Source organism: Agelaius tricolor, unplaced genomic scaffold (assembly GCF_023055355.1).
Source record: "Agelaius tricolor isolate 1412-34295 unplaced genomic scaffold, bAgeTri1.0.p SCAF_3, whole genome shotgun sequence".
Lineage (NCBI taxonomy): Eukaryota > Metazoa > Chordata > Aves > Passeriformes > Icteridae > Agelaius > Agelaius tricolor.
The window spans coordinates 30716749-30736229 of record NW_027269263.1 but is presented as its reverse complement, the minus strand read 5'-3'; the positions used below and the strand labels follow the sequence as shown (position 1 = coordinate 30736229).

At 35.7% G+C, this 19481-nt stretch overlaps 1 long non-coding RNA gene across 1 annotated transcript; it reads left to right on the top strand.

The window, feature by feature from the left end:
- Positions 1 to 4731: 4731 nt before the first annotated feature.
- On the top strand, positions 4732 to 8937 carry LOC139588247 (uncharacterized). The gene is made up of 2 exons (XR_011678596.1): positions 4732 to 6183; positions 8501 to 8937. It is a non-coding gene; the product is annotated as an uncharacterized lncRNA (long non-coding RNA).
- Positions 8938 to 19481: the final 10544 nt, after the last annotated feature.

Sequence of the window (19481 nt, the reverse complement as noted above, 5' to 3'; positions counted from 1 at the left end):
TTATTAAACCATAATTTACCTTATTGTGTCCAGAATAGCTAACTTCAAAGAAAAAGCCATTTATTTTTCAGTAGCACACAACATAATTTATACATTGCATTTGAAGTATGTGAACTTCAGTGATGAGTTAACATAAATATTCAGCATTTGAGTCAGGAATCCCAGCAAAGGAACAAACTCTTTGTCCTTATCTTTCACTGCCTGTAATAATTTCTCCTTGCTAGGTGACTGTTGCTATTCTTGGTGATTGGCAAAGCAGTCTGTGAGGCTGACTGTCAGCAAAATGACATGAATTATATTATCACCTCTCCCTTTCTTATAGACTGCTCCATCATTTGTATCTTAGTTATGAATGTTGTTATTAGGCCTGATGTTCTTCTGTTCTCTAAATCTTGAAGAAAAGGGTATTTTTTACTTTGACACACTATATAACAATGTCTTCTCCTTTAATATAGGGAAATTATAAAAATTATTTGAAATATATTTTTATATAAGCAATAAAACTGATTTATTGAAAAAGTTATTACTTTTCTTCCTTTTAACATGTGATGGTGTATTGCTGTAATTTTTCTTTCTTCTAGTCATCCACTCCTTAACAACTTCAAACTGTCTGAATCTGATCCCAATTCATTGCATCTGATGTACTGAATCAGTAATTTGGTGGGTTCAAACTCCTGATGTTTTTGTGGAAAAAAAGGGGAGGACCGGATAGGTGAAGTCAAGAAGAAATTTAATGTTCATACAATTGAAGTCTTAACAGTTTTATCAGCAAGGTGTCAGCATCCCAGGTCTTTTCATAGAATGACCATGATACTGATGTTAATGGCTTTTTTCTCAGTCCAGGGCTCATTTTCATGTGTTGGCTACACCTTGCTTCTTCTTCATTAATCTGCAATGTGGCGTCACATCTGGGTTTGCAATGTATGTTGTGGTCTATATATGCTGGATATACCTGAGTTTTGTGAAGCTTAATGCATGTTTTGTACAGCTCCCAAGGTTACAATCATTCAATAACCAGTAGTTGACTGCTGGAGAGTTTTTATAACCCTGGAGCCACCAGCATTATCCTCTGCCCAAACTCTCAATGCCCCTGCTGTCACCTCATGCTTGTACTCCTACACTCTACATTATTTTAAAATAAAAAGTAGTTCATTCCCTACAGTAACTATTTATTGCTATCACCTATTAGTTACAGAAATATATGAAAAATATCTGAGAATATTTTATCACACATTTAATTTATTAAAACCAATAATTTATTTCATTTTTACTGCTTGCTAACTGTTCATTAGCTTTCAATATGACTTACTTTTAGAATCAATGTTACTGCTTTTCCTTTTTTAGTCAGTTCTGAAAGTTTGGTAGCTATACCTTTTCTGTATTCATTGCATTTCTAAGTCCTGACTGGCAATTCAGTTCTTGTTATGAAGGAGCAAAACATCATCTCCTCATTGGTCCTATTTCCATTATTTCCTCATAACAAATAGCTGTATTGATTATTCTAGTGGTTTTAGTATTTTGTATTTCAAATGAATGCTTCATTGAACTATTCCATTACCAAAGTTTTTAATTTTTAAAAGTAAAGGAAGTAGTAATATAAAACATCTGTATGCTGCCTCTATTTAACATTCAGATCCTGCCTGATCATTTGCTGGCACAATTTATAATAATAGTAAAAGTAAGTGGCTTTTTTGAAGTTATTTTATTAATAGAATCAAGGGAAAGTAACAAACATCTGAATATAAACATTCTGACAACAGGCAATTTTCTGATAAGAGGATGAGTGCTATGTATACTTGCAAGGCCCTTGAATAAATTGCTAGAAGATAGTCTTTTCTTGAATACATCCAAATTTTGTGTTCCATCAGACATTTATCACTTACAAAACTAATGTAATAAAGAACATTAGTTCACCACTGAGAAGTTGAAGCAGTATGTATTTAAAAAGAAAATCTTAACAACTGTATTCCGAAATATATAAAAATCCAGTTTAACCCATTGCTATATTTACTGACACATTGCCAATGAAATTTTATCTTATTGATCTAAATTTGATAAGAACCAGTACCATTTTTGAGGGTTCTGAAGGTACCTCTCAGCTTAGATGTGTGCAGATGGCAGGAAGATCTTGAAACCCTGACTCATCATTTGAGGATGGTTGCATTCAAGTATATATGACCATTTTCCTGGGCATTTATTAAATTACATAGATGCCTTACAACGGTCCTCAAAGAAAAAAAGCCCCAGTGTTGTTTTTTTCCCCAATCACTTTCTTCCTGAGAATTGCATAAAGCTGACAGGTTTGGTAGTTGGTTGTGGGCAGCATTAAGTTTCCTTTTACACTAAGATATATATATTATTATTTACAATAAGATATATATTATTTTACTCATTTTTTTTACAGTTAATCTTGCTATCTTTTAAAAATTGTGGCCAAGAATTACTAAGAGTAATGGAAGTGAAAAAGAAAAGATATTCAAACTCAAGTTAGTACATGATTTTACTGATCAGCAGTAAAAAACCAAACTTGCCGGTCTCTTGAAGACCATTCCTTGAAGTTCAAGAAGCATGGTTAAATAGAAACAGGTGCTGTAGAATGGATGTATCTGCAGATGATTTAAGTAGTTACTGGCATGAATCTTCTCTGAAATTAGGAAATCCAAGAGGTGCATGTCAGGAAAAATGTCTTTAGAGAAGAAGAGAGGAGGCAAGGGAAATTATATGCATGGTTGGCATGGACCACTGGGTAAGAAAATAAAATTACTTCTCCAGATAGGAAGAGATTTACAAGGACCATAGCTGTCTGTCAGATGAAAATCTAATAGCATAAATGAAAGTTCAAACAGTGAAAAGTACAGCGTTGAATTATTTAACAAAAACTATGGTAACACAGAGCAAGCTGAGACTCTGCATGTAACAATACTAAAGGTAACATAACTGTGGCCTTCTGAATATCTCTTTCCGGTAGGAAACAAAGATGTGTACATACACACAGTTGCATGGAATAGCTGAATATACAGTCTGTTTTATTAAATTAATTGCTGTTACTATAATTAGTACTGTAATTGAAAAAGAAATTTGGAAATGCTGGTCCTGAGATGGGGAAGTAGCAAAACACCTTCTGAAAATGATGGTATGTGTTTGATGGTATATGTTTGTGTTCTCCTCTACTCAGCAATGGTGAGGACACAGATTGGAGTGTTGAGTCCAGTTCTGGTCTTCCCAGCAGGAAAGAGATATGGATATACTGGAGAGAGTCCAGTGAAGGGTCACTACACTTAAAGGACTGGAGCATCTCTTCTACAAGGGAAGGGCTGAAGTTGTTCAGCCTGAAGAAAAGGCAGTTCAGAGGAAACTCTTCACAATGGAAGGATGTAAAGAAGTGAAAGCAGGGTTTTTTTCATTGATTTTTGGTGACAAGATCAGAGGCAAACTGAAACACAGGAGGATTGCTCTGAGCATCAGGGAACAGTCCTTTACTATGGGGATGACTGAGCACTGGCACAGGCTGCCCAGGGGGGTTGTGTAGTCTCCATCCTTGGAGATACTCAAAAGCCATCTGGAGATGGTCCTGGGCAACCAGCTCTAGGTGGCCCTGATTGAGCAGGTGCTGGATCAGATGCTCCCCACGTGTTCCCTCCAACTTCAACCAGCCTGTGATTCTATCAGTTAAGCATAGGCATAGGTACATATCTGCTTTGCATATATTCCCCTGTAGGCTGAGTTATTAGAACTGCTAGTGCCATTTTGACTAGTTTTGCACTGCTGAGGACACAAAGGGCGCTCTAGGGAAGACATCACAACTGGTAGTCATGCATTATGAAGAGGATGAAGTGTAATTTATACATACACTGGGAGTGTTTTGAAGGACATTTATATGTGATTACATGAGAGAACAAGAGGAGGGATGTGTGATATTTTTAACTTTCTAAACAAGGCAAATAAAAAAATTATATTAGACAATAATGAAATCATTGCGTTAGAAGACGTCTGTTCGGAAAACAATATTCTTCATACAGCTAAGTGTCTCACAGATTTGTCATCTAACCTTTAAATAACTAGTAAATGATATTTTCAGCAATAGGCTTCTGAAGTCCATAAGGCCCTTGGAAACCATGGTAATTTTCCTGAACTCTGAAAGAGACACACCTACGCGTCTGCTGTATTAACAGGCATTTGCATGTCTAATTTGTCTTGCACTGTGCTGTGCTTTCACTCTGCTGGAGTGGCAAAGGGTCAAAACTAACTGTATTTTGGAAGAAAGGTTTTAAAGTTGGTCTGGCAACTCAATTATATTCTCTCAGCTTCTGAGAAATAGGCTCAGCCTGATCCCAAAAGCTTCATTTCAATCTTTTGATTAGCAGAGCTTCAGAGCACCTCTTGGCTGGCAAATTAAGACACCATAGAGCAAACTTTGCATTCTGACTCATAAAGTGTTTTTGCAAGTATCACTAGCAAGCTTTGGAATAAATCCTTCCTTCAGTTTTTTTTGTAACATTTTTTTATCCCAATAAGAATTTAGCATGGCAAGATATTTTGTACACAGAATCCATTGTTTGATGGAGATGGTTTCTTATAGGACACAACTATTTTGTTATATCTGGTCAGCACTAGAAAGGTTTCTAGACTAGTGAGAGTTTTCAATGTCTGTTTTTTTTCAATTTGTGGTACGGGACAACTAGACTAGTTTTCAATGTCTGTTTTTTTTCAATTTGTGGTACAGGACAACTTCAAATCTGCTGACCTGATCAGTGCTCGGAGACCTGAATACTGCACAGCAGACTTGTGCTGTGGGTGACACTATTTATGGCATATAGTGTTTAGAAACCTAACAGCATCAAACAAAATAAAATAATATGGTAAACACAATTAAAGGTGAATGCTGTATGACTGAAAGATTGGTATACCTAATTAAATACAGGCAGATTCCTGCCTGCTTCATTGTTTCTTTGCAACTTTTAAATTGTATGGAAAAACATTTCTGCTTAAAAACACTCCTCTTCATTGCAAATCCAAGGACAACTGCAAGTTCTGGGTAACAGAGAATGAAACAGTTCTAAAGATAAACAGCATATTTAATATTTATTTAGTAGAGGAAGAGTAAAGTAGTAAATGAAAAAAAAGCTACTCTTGAAAATAAAGCACTAGTTTTGGGCTGGGAGTTATGAATTTAATTAATTTTCTGTCAGGATTTTATTTTTATAGTAGTCATTTTTACTCATGAGTGGGTGGCTCTTAAGATGAGTAGCTGAAACAATTCAACAGAGACCCTTTGAGCTGTGGAAATTTCAATTGTACACTGCAGAAGAATTTGATAGCAAGCAAGAGTTCACTAAATGTGCTGTTTTGACACACAATGCCTTTGAATTCAGGATAGCCAAGTTTTCTTATGTAGTGAATGACTTGTTCTAAAGGAAAAACTAGATAAAAATCACATGGAGGAGGTAGTCCAGTACAGGTTAGCTGCTTTTGAGGCTGTGACTCTTTATGCAAATTGTCTTTGCTGACCTGTGTGGTCAGGAAGGTGGGGTTTTGGTCTGTCATGAGTAGTGATGTGAGCCATCGTGGTATGCATTTCGTGTTGGGTGACTGCAATAAGAAAATGGCAGCCCTGGTTGGTAGCCAAGGGAGAAGGAAAAAATGCAGGAGACAGGCAAGAATGACATATACTCCCACTTGGAGCACCTTAATCTTCCTCTTTGAGAGGCTGGAATGACATTTTAATAGTAGATGTGTCAGGTGGACAGATGCTAATAATAAGACCCTAGACCACCCCAGTCATACTGGACATACTTTTCTGCTGCCAAATTAAATAAAAGGGAGCAGGAAAGCAGCCTCGTCTTCTAGTCCTCCAGGAGAGACAGAGGAGTTTCCCACAACTTGTTCAGAGTTTCTTCTGGTCTTCATTTCCCATATTGCTTGTGTTCATCCTTTCTTTTTACTACTTTACAATCACAATATTTTTTAAAATACAGCTGACAATTTAAAAATCCTCATCATAGAAAAAAATCCAGAGTAAATAATTTTACTTTTTATTTTTTCTACAAATTCAACAGCCATAATATGTTTCTCGTCTCTTCATTTTTTTTCAGAGTATATTCCTTATTCTTTTGATTAATATTTTCTCACGCCTATTTATTGTTCACTGCTTTCAAGATCTGTGTTCATATCAGCATTGAACAGGTAAGAATGGCAGAATTTCTGTTCATGCTGTTTCCTTAAACCTTTCTCTCTATCCTTTACATCCTCAGTTAATGGGAGAGCAAAGGCTTCTGTTCCCCTACTAGAAGTGCATCGTGGTGATGCTTAGGCATAGCAGTAGTCCATGTAGTAGTCAGACATAGCACTACTATGCTATTTGTACTAAATTGTAAGTGTTGCTTTCCCAGACACTATGGTGACCTTTCTCGGTCCACAGAAACTCATGAGAAAGACCCAGAGAGAATAGGTGGTGAGTATGATGCTGAGAGTAGGTCAAGTTGGCCTTCTGTGACAGGCAGTGTTCTCTTCATATGCTATGCCTAGAATAGAGCTCAACTCCTTAAAATTGTGAAAGTGAAGGGAGTATCTCATCTCAGTGAAGAGCTGGTTCTGAGGTAAAGAATGTGTTTTCATCATTTGCTATTCAGCAGTAGCCTTTTTGGTGCTGGTGCTTCTTGAATATAAATGTAACAATCCTGGCTTACATGGCTTTCTTAATGAATAGAGATACTCCCCTTGTAATATGTGTAATCACTCATATAGTACTGGCTGCATCATCTGAAACTGCTGTAGACATGTTGCACCCAAGACCCTATGTTATGAGACTCAAAACAGAACTCCGTTAAATGGAAAAGCACAAGAATAAAGAGCAAAAGGGATTAGAGGTTACTAAGAGGTGACTAATGGGTCTGATTTGTGACAATGCAAACTGGGGAAATCTGTGAAACAAAATTATTTTTGAAGTTCAATCTAAGACCTAAAACCAGAGAAGAAATCCTTTATCTGAGAAATCTCTGTTTTCACTAAAGGAATGCAGCAATTTTGTGCTTACTGGACATTTCTGCAACAGAATTCATTAAATAGTCTGGAAGACTGATAGGTTGACATGGAGATAACTTTTCAATGAGATAAAATTTTTTAATGAGCTCCATATTTGCAGATGTAGAAATAAAGTGAAAATCATTAAATTCGGTTGTCAGAAGTAGTCAAAAGTAAGATGGAAGGTATTTTCTGATAGTAATTTGGGCCTTTCTGAACTCACAGTATTACTGGTAGTAACTGAATTAAAGTGGTAAGTGCTGTGCTTGAAAATGATGCAAAACAGTCAGATATTTGAAGCACAAAAGAAAGATATATTTTCACTATGTGAGGCCAACCCTGGCATATGACACCCTTTGTGCCCTTTAACCTGTATGATTAAAGATTCTTATAATTTGAAATAAAGTCACGTAACTTATTGCAGTGGAATAAGAAATTTCATGCAAAAATTTTAAATTTCCTTCATTTATATATTTTTATAGACTTATATGGAATTTATGATCTGTGGTGTTCCTTTCTTAGGAACTGCCAGACCCAGAAGTAATGAAGTACTATCTCTAAACAAAGCAACTTTTATTATTTCAGAAATCTGTGTAACGTTATCATTCTTTTGAAGCTTTTCACTCTGAAACAATCTTCAGAAGTCCTTGATATTAAATAACCTGATGGCCCCAGGTCATTAAAAGGACTTTTGGTTGGGATAGCAGCACCCAACCATTTGGAAGCTGGAAAAAAATGCGCCTGTATCATTGTAGATTTGTCTAGAAAAATGGGTGAATAAACATTTTTTGTGAGGTAGTGGGTTATCTAACACTTAGCAGCAGTGCAGCTTCTCCCTTTAGTACATTATTAGGGAATATTATGTTTTGTTCCTCATGGTTGTACTTCCTATCTAGACCTTATATTGAAAATATTCCCTGAACAACTGAAGAAAGGGAGGTTTGCTGCCCTAAGTGGGCACTGCTTAAAGTGTTTCTCTTTCCCATGCAGGCTGAGGAGCAGGTACAATTGAATTTAATGAGTCTTTCTATGAGTACACTCTGCAAGCTGAAAATAAATGTGTAAGGGAAATTTTAGGAAACTAGTAGGCACTTTGCTGATGGCCTTCTTGAACTTCTCATCTCTGCATCAGCTACAGAGTTCCACTTTCCTTTCTTCTTTCAATGAGAAAACAGAAGGGTCTTGAGTGAGTTATAGAACCTTGCAGCTCTACATCTGTATGGCAGAGCTTGAGGGCTTTAAAATATAATGTTAGCTTGAAGTGCTTGAAGTGGAAATACCAATTGTTTCATTTTCTTTTAACTTCAAAATAAATGAATGTAATTTAGTCAGTTCCCTTTCAACACTCCTTATATCATTACTACATCTTATAATCTGTGAAAAGACTGAGACTCTTTTTGATTTGTTTTGTCATGTTTGAAATTCTTTCTTTCAGGCAGGGACTGAAAATTCCGTATGTTCTTGTTTGTTTGTTTTGCAGAAATTTGCTTTCCTGATAATCTTCTATCATGATGCCAGAGATCACCAAAGAGTTCTCTTACCTCTGGAAACATATTCCGTTTGAGTATTGCTAAAACAAACTAACAGAATATAGAAACAGCAGAATGAAGTAACTCAACCTACTGTGTTTTTGAGTGAAAGATACTATTCTGGCCTTGAATTTTATTGTTAAAAGTACCCCATGTGTATGAGTCTGCCACTTTTGAATAAATCCCACAGAATGGTGATAACAATAAATGCATTAGACTTGCATTTCAGCTTCCACCCCACATAAGCTACCAAAATTCTCTTTTGAGTTTGTGCTACTGCTTCTGTCTAAACATTCACTCTGTACTTGATACCTTCATGCTGAAACAAACTAAAGCTGTTCATGGAAAGCCTCCACAATGAAACATGAATAAATTTTGAGGGAGAAAATCTGTTGCAGTTCCATTTTCTCTTTTTCCAGCTGAGAAAATCTACAAGCAATACTTGTTGGTGCTATTATAGATGTCTAGGTTCAAAACAGCCTATCTTGCTTTTCCTGCTTTTCTGCCTTATAATTTTGTTTTTACTAACTTGTATTGGGCAACAGTGATACTGAGGATGCAAAATGTTTTCTGCTTTGAAGCCTGATTTCACGTAATGATTTTGTGACTCATTAGCTCTTGAGTTATAATTTTCTATTTCTGGTTTCTAAGCAAAGAGGAATCTTGTCAGTCTGGTTGAAGCAGCTCAATTATTTTTGAGTGAAGACCATGTATAATAATGTCCCAAAATATAAAAGTGCTTCAACAGATGCTGCTGGGGGGAAACTAATGTCCTATCACAGTGTGAATATGATAAGTGTATAAGACTGTTTAAAATACACACATAAGCTTTCTTTTGGGGTTCTTTAACAAAACTGGACATACCCACCTAAGGAGTATTAGAGTTTAGAGGTATGTGAAGCAAGGTGAACAATGAAATACCTAGTCTGCAGCTAACTCTAATTTCATCATGCTGCTCTACAGAGCTGGATGAAAGCGCTCCTTGTGTTGTTACTATTGCATGTAATAGAAAGAGGTTTCAGATCACAAGAAGTAGGCAGCCCTTTTATTGCTAAATTTTTCATTAGTCATGGAGCTAATAGTGATGTGTAGGTGTGTGGATAGGCAGAACTGAAATGAAGTATCAAAAAACTGGCTCTGAAAGAGCACATAAAATATCATAGGACTGTTTCTGTCCTGGAAAAAAATTGTTCATATGAAGGGGAGAGAATAAAATGGATCCTTATTACGATATATGTTTTCTTTAATTTTCACACCTGTTATGTATCTTTATGCTCTGAGAGCGCATGTGGAAGCATGTAAATAACTGACTTACACTACCCATTCTCTTCTACAGTTCTAACAACTTTCTTTTCTCTCTCTTTGAATTATACAATCCACATCTTTTTAATAGTTCTTTATATGGCACTCTGCATTAATTCCCATTATCTTTTGATACTGTTGATATTGCAGGTGAAGGTGTATGATTTAACTCAATGCTATTTCATTCCTAGGGTTTTTTAAAATTATTTTCTGTATGTTTTTTTACACGTGCATACAATACATGCTGGCCTTTTTTCTGATTCTACTAGTACTAAAGATATGCTGCAGGACCTTTACCACTAGACTAAAGGAACTAAACAAACAAACAGCTATTCCATTCCTTATTTCACATTGCAGTGGATTGTAGAAATACACATGCTACTTTTCCATTTTATGTTTGCTTTTTGACATCTTTTTCAGCAGCAGAAGTTCAATGGCTAATACACACATTTACACCCAATAAGAACAAACTTTAAACCTGTTCCTGTATTATTTATTCCCTCAGCAGAACTACAGAATTTGCTGTACAAATCCACATTTTCTCTGTTTGACATAAAGATTTGCCTTGTATTTTTCAAAATTACAGAGATGTCATTTCTTATGAATTTATTTATTGTGGTACCTAACAGTCTCTTGAGTGCTAAGCAGAGAACCTGTATTCTGAAACTGAAAAAAAAAAGAATAACATTTGAAATTCTGCAATGTCTGTCTGAAATTCTGCAACCAGGACTGATTGTTTTTATGTGCATTTGTATCCATTCTTCGACTCCTGAAAAGACAGAAAATTAATGAAGCTTGAGATGTTAAGAAAGCAAGTGAATTCTTTCTTAGTCCAGTTGAATACTTATTTTGATTTCCTTTTTTTGTCACTGCGAAGCAAAAAGAAAAAATAAACACATTTCTGGATCATTTACCCTGTCACAATAAAAACACCAGGCAAAAGTGATGAACATCACTTTTGATGGGATTTCAAAAGTGGATGGATGGATTTTGATCCCATTTGAAAAATGGGATTTCTGATTTTTCTCTACAGAAAGGGAAGACCATCCTATATATGTGTCTGTTGATCTAAAGGCAGTGTAGGAAAAGGTGATGCTCTCTTTCCTAGATGATGCTTACTTGCCTAGGTTCATGAATAAGAGCATTATGAAAAGAAGGCCATGACAGGTTTTGAATAGTTGGCTTGGGTGTTCTCATGGAGTATTATTTTGATAAAAATGGGGGAAAAGTCAGAAATCAACAGTACAAAACTCCTTGTCTTTCCTTATATCTGGAGTCTTGCAGAAGACCTTGTATTTGAGGAGTTAGATTTTAGCCAGGCTGTCTTTGCTGTGTGGGGTCCTGTGTTTAAGCGTGAGCAGCTGCTGTAAGGAAATCTGCTGGAGTGGCCTATATGGGTCTGTTCTGCGTGCTGGGGATGTTATGGCAGAGATAACAGTCCAGCCTGTCAGGATAAGATGTGTGGCTTTACTTGTTAGACAAAATATAAGGCACTACAGCACAGAACGGAGAAGGAGCATAACCACAGATGGGATCTGCAGTGTGCTGGGGGACAATCCATCTGCGGTCTCTTTGATGCTGTATGAAACTGTGCTGCCCAGTACCTGATGGGATGCAAGATTTACTTACTATCTATATTAATCTTTGTATTCAATCTTCTTAAACCACCTGTGTTAGTATGGGGTCTTTTTTACTGAGATTTTGGGCCTTTTTTACTGAGATCCACCAAAAACCCCTTCACTCTCTCTGCCTTCCCCACTTGTGGTGCAGAACATTCACATTTGTAAAGTATGAATTCTCTAAAATGAAATTCTGCTTCAAAAAGGGGAATGTACAAAAGAATCAGGCTATGAATTACAGTATGATACTGATTCAGAGAAGGGAAAAAAAAGACACAGATGATAAGTATTTGGTGCTGTTCGGTACAAGGCAGTAGTTATCTATTCATAGAAAGGCCATCAAATATTTTGTGAAAAAAATGCAACCAAGCCAAAGCAGAATAAACTCCAACTCCCTTTTTCCTCTGCCAAAACCCACCACCACCACCACCACCACCTATATTTCAGTGCAGTGGAATTGTTAGGAAACTTGAAAATGAGACTAACAAAAATCAAGAGGGTCAATTTTTGGTGTTGAGTGTTTAGAAGTGTTGAGTGACTCAGAAGAAATAAACCACTGCAGCTCTATTCCAGAGGAATTTTTAGAAGCTATTGTTTGAACCTGAAAAATATTTCTGCTATGCTGTTCTCATAAAATAAGGCAAAAAGCATAAATAACTAGAAAATGAGAAACTCAAATAGGGCATCTCGCTGTTTTTTTTTCTGATGACCTTAAATAAAACTTTTCAAACACTCATTTCTACAAGAAAGAACAGGGACAGAGTGCTGTGCAGGAGCTTATAATTGTAACAAATAAGTCACCAATAGAACATAATACACAAGAATTAGAAAAAAAAAGAAGAATAATGTATATGACTGAATAAAAATGAAGTACAGTATTATAAAGTCAATTTGAATTGCTTTTCCTTTTTCAAAGTTATTTTAGAAAATATTATAATATAATTTCAATATAACTTTTCTTCTAAGTCTTTTGGGATAAAGGGGTTTATTTTAGAAATAAGCGAAGGCTATTTTTAAAATTTTTATTTGGTTTCTTCTTTAATGGTGCATTATATTAAAATCATTCACTGCATTACATTAAAATGGCAAATTTTTTTAAAAAGTGATTATACTGTTAACTTTTGAGAAAAGTAACAACATTTTTAAGGCTTGAGTTTTGATAATTCTGTGTATAAGTTGCAGCAATATCAAAACAGCCAACCACTCCATCATTAGAAATACTTCAGAATTCCATATGGGAAAAACTGTGTCTCAAAGTTTTTATTATTTTTAAAATATTTTTAAATTCAAATAAATTAAAATATAATTACAGATGTGTAGTTTGTTGACACTTCTTATTTCAAGGTTAAGGTTTATGGTATCTAAATGAAAATCTTAAATAAAGCCTAGTCTTAGCAATAACTTCATTTTTTAATAAGGGGAATGCTGATTTGGTATATATAATGCTGGTATAAAACACTTGTACTGATTTGGTATATATAATGCTAGTATAAAATATGTGAAAGTTTGAAATTGGAATGGAATGGTGAATTGTTTATATAGTTAAAATGCTGTCAACTAATTTTCATAGAAGCTTGTGTATAACAATTTAAAAAAAAATTATCTACATCCTCACAATATTTATTTTTAAAAGGAGCTACTGCAGATCCCTCCCTGTATCCTGATTACCCTGCATAGCAAGGGCTGTTAGGATTTAAAGGGCTTCTGCCAGGAAGGATGCTATAGAATTTCCATTCCCCTCTGTCCACTGACCATATATCCTATTCTTGGGCTTGGCCAAATTGAACATATTTATTTCATAGATTTGAAAATAAACTCCATGGATCATTACTGCTGTAGGATGATCCTATATGTATTTGTAGGCAAGCAAAAGACACCAATGAGCAAGACCAAAATTACAGGTGACCCACCTGTGTGTCCTACATGCATCTGCAAGTAGATCAAGTGCAGCCCCTATAATTGGCAGTGGCACTGTAGTAACTGGGAAACTGCTGAATACTTTGAACTCCCAGGTGAGCGTCCAACAGCTGATAGTGGTTGCCCTAAGATCCCACTGCTCAATTCTGTCCCAGCCTTTGGTAGAGTGATGAGCTCTGTGATACTCACTCACGTGCAACTAAGCTCTCCTCACATCTCCAACACATGAAATAAGCATATAAAGATTAATTGACCACAATTTCTTTGGTTTGTGGTTCAGAAAAGGTCAAACATTCATTACAAGTGCTCATATTAAAATCATCATGGGAATTGGTGATTTTTAACTGAAACAAGGCAGTGTGTTGCTCTGAAATGATGCAGGATGCTCAAAGGAAAAAACAAGAGAAGATCTAATTTGGTGAGAAACGCACGGTAATAACTCACTTCCACACTGGCAGAACTCTATGAATCATTTATATTGACAGTGCTTTGGCCATAAAAGTGATCCAGTGGGAATGCATTAACAGTTTCCACCATTAGTAATGGGAGGTAGAAAGTGGAGCTCTCATGGCTAGCACAGCATACTCTTAGAATTGTTGGGGAAGTGATTTAGTGCTTTAAAAAGAACTCTGCCTCTCACTTAGGTCTGAGATCAAAAGATTATGACCTCTGGCTCCTCATGTTATGGAAGAAGATTTTTGCAGCTATGGGCTCCACAGAAGTTCTGTGTTTATTACTAGGATTCACCTTATATTTATGTATCATGTCCAAAGTAGAAAAAAAATATTACTTTTGTAGATGGGTTTTGCATTTCTTCTACTTGGATTGAATGAAATCTTGCAGATACTAGCCAAAAGGAAGCTTGATTACAAAAATATTCTCCTGGCCACATCACTTCATCAGCTTTTTTTTTAGGAATAATAAATGTTTCAAAGATAGCCTACAAAAATGTCATGTGGAAAAAACCCCTAGCAGCAGATGATTTAATGCAAGTGGAGTTATTGCCATGATTTGCTATATAACTATCTTAACATAACATTCAATTTTGCAGTTAAGCATTTTCTTCACAAACAGCAATCAAATTGCACAGCTTAGATACTAAAATCATAGATTGCAACAAAAATTTTTTCTACAAAAGAGCTTTTTGAAGTTTCCTTTCTATTTCAAAATGCATTTCAGTAAAAAGATATTTATGATTGTGGTAATTTTCATTGTGGTTGGACACATTTTCGTGATACATGCCGAAGAATGACTGAATTTCTTCTGTGTTCTCTGCACATAGGAAGGAGGGTCAGATACACTGCCTCTGCTTTTTGTTCATTTCTGCACAGGATTCACTGGGTTTCTCTTCTGTACCAGTCCAACTCTAAATATTCAATTATCTATTCTTTTAATTATTGATTTCTTTAGCTTTAGCTGCCTGATTTTTTAGAAAAATATCTGTTTCTCACTTTTTTGACACTTTCTTTTGTTCTTCCATTAGAACTAGAAGGTATCAACATACCTGGTTGCTACATTACATCATTATCAACACTAGGGCAGCTGTCAAATGCTCTGATACTGGAAAGAGGACCGGTTGATGTAAAAACAGACTAGCATTAGTAAGCAAGAGGAACGTAGGTATTAAATTAAAATTACAGGAAGAAACTGTCTTTTTTTATAAAAATTATTTTAAAGAACTTCACTGAAATATTACTTATTTACTGGTGCTATGACTCATGTTAAAAAAAAAAAAAAAACAAACCAGGAGAAAATGCACACTTTAACAACTGGATTTTATTTTGTTTATTAACCAGAAAGGTATTGCTTAAGCAATCAGAGAACAACTCAGTACAGTGTTCCCTCTTATGTTGTCCTTTTGAGCAGTGACTGAGCACCAGTTGCCCAGGGATGCATTTAGCTGTTGTTCATGGCCTTGGACAGCATTTCTGTTGTGTTAGAGAGAGAAGGGAGGTTGGTACCACAAAACCAGACTTTACAGACTTTATTTTACAATTTTATGCTGAGCCACTATCTGAAGTTCAAAACTTTTGTAACAAGTTCACAAAGAAATTGAGCATGGTATGTTCTGGAATTTCTGGAATTTCATGTGACAGAGCAGACAGTTGTAATTCCCTTCAGACGATGATAAAGCAGAAGAAATGCTCCAAGATACACTCAATGCTTTTAGGATGCTACCAAAGTAATGTTTGGGATCAGATTAAAAAGAACCTCAAATGATTCTTTTTCCTTATAAAAGGAAGTGTAATGTAGCCATTAAGGGTCTCAGCACCAACTTTTTCATTCTATATATCTATTCCCATTGTGCCCCATGATTTAATAATTTAAATATACTGTCTATTGCCCAAGACAGGTTGTACTAGAAACTATTGCAATAATGCATTTCTCTTTGGAATAATTATATGTATAGCCCTGCACACATCTTATGGCTGGTTTCCCCCGTAATTAAAACATGACTGTAGGTTATGTTTATAATTTATTATGCGACATATAAATAACCATTCCTCATCTGTTAAAACTCCCTGATTCCCAGATGGGAAATAGGAAAGAATTTTGGAGTTAAGCTTTGAAGTGAAGGAGAAGGCTGTGTTCTTGTGACACCCACCATATTCTGATTGTTTTTCCTTGCTGTTAATACAGCTGTTTCTGAGGAAAGCAATTTGCCATGTAGCTTGTGATTTAATCTTCTTACTCAGATTTTTTTGTTGAATGCATTAAATGCATATAGAAGCCAAAACCAGTTAAAATGACAACTGAGAAGTCATTTTTCATTACTGTTAGCTCCAAGTCTGGCTGCATTGTTGTGAGTAGTGTGGAAAGAGGAAAATTGTATATCAGAAAGCACAAACATAGAAAGCAAAGCAACCAGGGATGTCTTTACTTTTAGCAGAATTTTTTTCAAACAATCTTGATGTCAATGGTCCATGGTGACTAATGGAAGTGGCAAAGAAACTCAGGATGTTGAAACCTGCACATACAGGGCACATTGATCCCTATGCTGCTGCACAGAAGCAACAGTTAATAACTCAGATTTTACCAATTGATCTGAAAATACTTCCAGGGGAGATAACTGTCAAGACTGCATTTTATAGAGGAAGAGGCTAAATCATAGAGTTTAAATTTCTTGCTAGAAGGTCAACAGCAAACCTTGGTCTCTTGAGTCCCATCAATTGCCTGTTCATTATATTGCTGATATTGTCTTGTCTCTTCTAGAGTTCTCCAGAGGCTTAGCATAGTATAGGAATCCATGATAAAGTCATTATATATAAGCCTGGTAAAGGAAAACCCTTTTCAGGTGTTCATCTCACACAGTTCTTTTCATAACCACTTTCAACGATGCTAAGGGACCCTGGGGATCAAACTCTTTTCTGTCTCTGGGGGGGAAGTATCAGAAACTCAAAAGTAAGGTAGATGCATGACATTCCTCTGTCAATGGTTTTTGGCTTGACAGCAACGTCACGAGACTATTTCATCTTGTGGATTCTCTGGCCCTAGGCTAATTTTGTGTGGCCATATAAAGCAATCCTGAAGTATCATTACATGGAAAGTAGCACCCCACACTGTCAGCTTTCCTCCTAAAAAACTGGCATTCTCTCCTGAAAGCATCTCTTCAAAATGTACTAAGCTTTTTCAGAGGATCAGGAATGGATCACTGTACAAATGCTTACACTCAGTCTGTAAATTACAGAAAACCCTGACAAGGTCTCCAGCACATGGGGTAGAGAATAAAACCCTAAATGTGCTTTTCTGTAGCTGAGCTTTGGCTTTGGCATTTCCGGGATATTTTTACCCATGGACCAACATGAACTGTTCCAGATTTACTTAAAATGGAAGGTGAAGGATTATACAAGACATATGTCATTACTTAAACTGATTATCTCTATATTCATAAATGTAAGTTATTTTTGTCGGATCAGTATAATGATGATGTGGAGTAAAGGCCTTTCTCTGCAGCCTCTAGACATATAAATACACAAATGTTTAAAGGTTAAAAGTAGCACACTATATCTTGTATCAGACTCAAGTCATAGCCAAAACTCCCATTTTTATTTCCAGGCATTTCATGGCATTGTTTTTTGAGATGCACAATGCCAGCCTATCTGTGCAAGGGAGGAAGAAGTATTTGGTAACCAGGGCAAGGGATGGGGCAGCCTCAATCTCAGCCTGTTTTACCACAGGATTAGACAATTAAAAAGAGCCTTTGGTAATAAGAAGAGTCAGGCAATGACATCAACAGATGGTGGATGAGAATACAGTAAATGTGATTTAATTCTGTTAATTTTTGTTTATTTGCAAAGTTTTGGGTCAAAAGGAAATAGGAGAAAGTGAAGGGAATTTAAGAATAGGTGAATGTACAGCATGCACTCTGAAGCTTTTTGTTTTGCAGTGAGTGGAGACAAACTTTACATTTCAAAGACAGCAGGATGAGAGGTTTGATTAATAGAGCAGAAAGTGAAAAAATATTTTTGAGACTTCAATAATGCAGGATCAAAGGATTTTCTGTGATAACATATTTAGTGTACTTTAGAAGCCAATTACAGGATACTGTATGTGGCCCTACTGAGAGCAGAGAAGACTTCAGGAATCCTACAGATCAGAAATAGAAAATAGAAAAAATGCCAAGAAATTTCAAAATCCTTGCAGGTGAGAGAGAGAGAAGGAATTAAATAGGAAATATAAAACATGTGTGTAAATAAGTAGATTTCAGTTTTGTTGCAAATTGGACATTCTGATTTCACATTTTTTATATCAAAAAAAGTAATCGAGTTCTGTGACAACATAATTAGAGAAAATGTTGTGAAGATTAATTGTAAAGTTAGCATGGGTAGGAACAATAATGTATTTTACCAAAAAGACACAATTTAGTGAAATCTCTGTTTTCCCGAATAAAAGCAATTTAAGCAAATTATAGGACTATGCATCCAATTCAAACATGAATATGGCAAGATTGAATTTCATTGTGGCAGTTGTCCATTGTCGCCATGACAAAACAGCTGAATTTTCTGAAAGCCAGAATGTGAAATAGAAGAGCCTGCTAATACATGGAGTTTTACATATAAAAGATTCAGTTTAGAGTGTGCTTTGTTGAAATGCTTAGCTACAGTTTTGGTTCATTTAGAAAGACATCAGGTAAAGAGATACTCTACAATTAAGAGTAAATGTATCCTATTAAAAATGAGGCACATCATGGGAAGACTGTCATGACAGGTTTGGATAATGTGTTTTAGCTAGAGGCTTACATTAGTATGCAGGCACTTGTTTTATATTTTCCCTGTTTTTCCAGTGCTATCCTCTTGAAGCTCATTAAATCTTTTTCTGCAGTAAGGGCACTCAGGCATGAATAATCTAAGGAGTAAACAGAATACTATTATAAATACACAAGTGTCCATTACAAGCAGTAGTAAATTTAAAGATGATTAAAAAGCAACAGCAAAGCAGAAACACCCTCTCATGCACATACAGCTCTAACATAAGCAGTATGTGTTTGTCTTGTGAAGGATTCATTACAATATGAGTCTTAGAAATGAGTGAAATAAACAACTCAGCCTGATTAATGAGCTACCACAAATCATTTCTAGATCACAAGTTCAAAAACAAAGAAGAGCATTTCTTATTGCTTTGTGCCTTATTTAATTATGAGGCTCAAAATGCATGAGGCCATGCAAAACAGGCGTAAAAATTCTGTACTCTCTATAAATGAGAACAAATTCTAACAGGTGGTTTTCACCTTTTTACAAGGTTTTTGAGAGCTCCTTTCAACAGAATATCTAAACATACATCCCTCTATTTAAAAGTCCTCAAGTTTAACTGACTGAAGTGCTATAGGGCACCTAACCTAAGGGATATATGATATAAAAAATATTTTAAAATATTTAAAGTTGTCTGAATCAATTTTAGGCAGATGATGCAATTAACTTTAAGCCTGCATTCTGAACTTTGTCTTTTAAAAGGCTGGGGGAGCACTGCAGCTGGTGTAATTCACAAAGTGAGGAAAGTATCTCTAGGACTGGGTCTCACACGCATAAATGTGTATTTTGTAGGCAAGTCAGTAGGTGAGCAATGGCTTTTCCCCTTTTCTCTTTTCTGAATTTTC